We start from the raw sequence: 3,301 nt of genomic DNA on the forward strand, positions 1-3,301 counted from the left end.
GTTGAACAGATGACCAGACTTAGCCAGATTTATAAAATACACGAAATTATTGCTCGTCAAGTCTACTACTTAATTTTAACTATCTTTCATAAAACTTCAAACTATGCCAACTATTTAGCCCATTTGTCACGCCCTCATATGTAAACTTTTGTGAGAATGTTTTCCTCACTTTAATTTCCGACCGCAAAAACAAAAATTGAAATAAAAATAAGATAGAAAATAGAAAATGTGACAACAATGATGACTAAAAAGCAAATGTCGAGAACAAATCCTTAAGCCAATTGACAAAACAGTAGAGCAGAGCGGAACCCGCAAAGACCGGTCATACAAAAATACTACTCCAGTTTTTTGACCAATTTTTAGTGCTGTTTTTTGTGCTGTGCTCGGTTTTTTTCACAACAATGGAGGAACAACAGGCGAGTAGATCGATTCCAGGGAAGCGTTCGGCATTTCTCAGATTAATTATGCTGGAAACAAAAAGAAATTTCGCTCGACTTGCCAAAAAAAAATATGGCTCGTGTTTTATGAGCTTGTTAAAAAAAAATCATAAAAACTATTTATGCTTATTTTTAATCTAGATCAGGTCAGATCTAGATCCACAACCTGGGTCATTTGAGGCTCATAAATCTTCAGAAGATCTCCTGTTGAAAAACTGCATACTGACCTACAAATTGTGAGGAAAATGCAAAGATAGTTAAAAAAAAAATAAAGAAAAATAGAAAAAAGAACAGAAAAAAAATACCAACAATAACATTGATCGAGTTTCCACGAAGCAAGGCCTTGCATAATAATTTGCATGCATTTTTTTTTTCAGTTTGTCTCCTTTTGCAACGCTTCATTCATTGCACAAAAGGAGGCGCGATCCTGGCCAAAAAGACAAGCACAAAAAATTGGCCTAAAAATTACCTAAGCGGTGTAAAACGAGACCAGAACCGAGAGCAGAGCATCGTAAAAGTGGACTGACAGACGGACGGACGGACGGACGGACGGGCGTAGAGAGACTGCTTACGTAATGCTCAGCACCACGCAGGACAACAGGACATGAGGACAATTATAGAGCCCACGACCCGCTGTGCGGTGTTCTACTTTTTTGCATGTGCCACAATAAAAATCCACAGAATTTTTTCTCGTGTTTCGCTGTTTTTTCTCTTGTTGTGTAGCTCTCATAAAATTCGAATTCTGGCACGATGATTATCGTCCTTCGCATTTCGAACTAATTGAGGCGGGTGGTGTGCTGCGTTTATGGCTCCTTGATACCCGCTGCCTAATCTTCCAGATATAGTTTAGGTTTTTTTCTCTCACCTTCTTCTTTTCCATACCACCATAAAAATGCCTCAAAAAAATACATATATTTACCGAAAAAAACATATAATAAAAAACTGAAAAGAAAAAACAACTGAAGCTGCGCAAAAAAAGTGGTCAGGAAACTGGAGCAGTATTTTTATGGAACTTGTCGGTTTGACATTGCTCTCATTGTTTTTAGGCATTATCTGTAGCCAGAGAAAGAAAGAAAGATAGCGATATGCTAAGTAGGGAGCAAAAAAGAGAGAGAGAGAGATAGAGAGAAGGATTTTTGCGCATTGTTGTTCCTGTTGTTGATGTTGATGTTGTTGATGTTGGTGTTGTGTAATTCATTTGCAATGTCAGCGCCACCTGCTGTTTATTGGCAATATGTCGCGATTTTTACCCTGTATTGTATATACACATGTTCCCAGTGGACTCTGCTTGTAATTGGGCGGTGGGGTTGGGAGGGGTGGGGCGTGGTGTGGTGTGGTGCTGAAGCGATTGTTTGCCATCTAACCCCAACATGCTGCTCGCTGGGTAATCAAACGGAACGGCAAAGCAAAGAATTCGCCAACAACACAAAAAAAAATAAAACAAAATAAAGCTGAAGAAAATCAACAGAAACACCAACAATGTTGTGTTCATAATTTGACATTTTATTTGTCAAACACGAGGCAAACAATCAAAACGCAAAAACGCTAACACTTTCAACGAGCCAGGCAAATGGGCCGAAACGAATTTTGTATCAGCTACATATAAAATATATTTTCCAAATATTACAAATGTTGTTATCTATTATTATAACAGATGTCATTTTCAATTTAAAAAAATTATTTTGTTTACTTTTAGTACAATTTTGAAAATATTTATATGATATTTTCAATTTATTTCTCAGGAAAATCACATAGAATATTTAAAAGAGAGATATTTAGATCTATTTAATGTTTACATATTCAATTTGAATTATGTTTTACTTAAGATGCTAATGATTTGAAAAAAATAGTTATTAACATCAAAAGTTCTAAATTATTTATTTTATACTCATAGAATCTTCCTTTTGACCTTTACAAAGTGAACTCCCTTTTGTCGATTCTGTACTCAAGAGGCACATGCTTTTCCTTGAATGTATCGCCTAAAGAGAACACTGTATATAATGTGTTTTTGATCATTTTATTGGTCTTATTAATGTTGCACAATACCCTTCATAGGCACATTTAAAAAACATAACCCGTTTGAATAGATATTGGAATATTCTTGGCCATATATTTAAATGTTCATTTTGTGTGCTTTGCGTGATTGCATTTCGACTTTAGTTTTACCATTCTCAAATAATTCATGTGTTTGTTTATTGTTGTTGTTGTGGTTGGTTTTTGCACTAACACACTGAGTATATTAACTATGCGTATAATGCAGAGCGCAAATCGAAATCATTAATCTCTTGAATTACAGAGCATAGTAGGTCGAATAGGTATATAAGGCATGTGATCAATTATTAAGCTTGAAATAATTGTTCAAATTAATAATGGGTTACTTTAACGTTTAGCTCAACATTTATTGAACAAAAGATATGCAATTTTTTAAAGATCAGTTGATCAACTTTTATTTCAATTAAAGTTCATTAAAGATATAATAATTATAAAGATATCAACTATTTGCATTCATTTCAAGAAATGAAACTTCTTATTTAATTTACCATAGTTTCAAATATATTTAACAGTCAAAAGTGATCAATTTTGCAACAATTTAGATGTTATTTATGATCATTTTTAAAAATGTTCAACTCTTTTAATTTAATATGAGATAGATATTGGTTTAAGGGCATGCATAATTCGATGCGCTGAGGATTTCAATTGGGTTTGTTGATTTATTTACTTCAGCAGCCTTTTGCAAAATAATTCTTTCCGGCAGCAGGTCTACACCTTCTGCCCTACCACCACCCAAAGGATACAACACGAAAATAAGGAAAAACATGAGCAGTATATGAAAAAATAAACCCGCTCTTCAATTGTGCGCTGAC

The sequence above is a fragment of the Drosophila grimshawi genome, unplaced genomic scaffold (genome assembly GCF_018153295.1).
Source record: "Drosophila grimshawi isolate 15287-2541.00 unplaced genomic scaffold, ASM1815329v1 contig_848, whole genome shotgun sequence".
Classification (NCBI taxonomy): Eukaryota; Metazoa; Arthropoda; class Insecta; order Diptera; family Drosophilidae; genus Drosophila; species Drosophila grimshawi.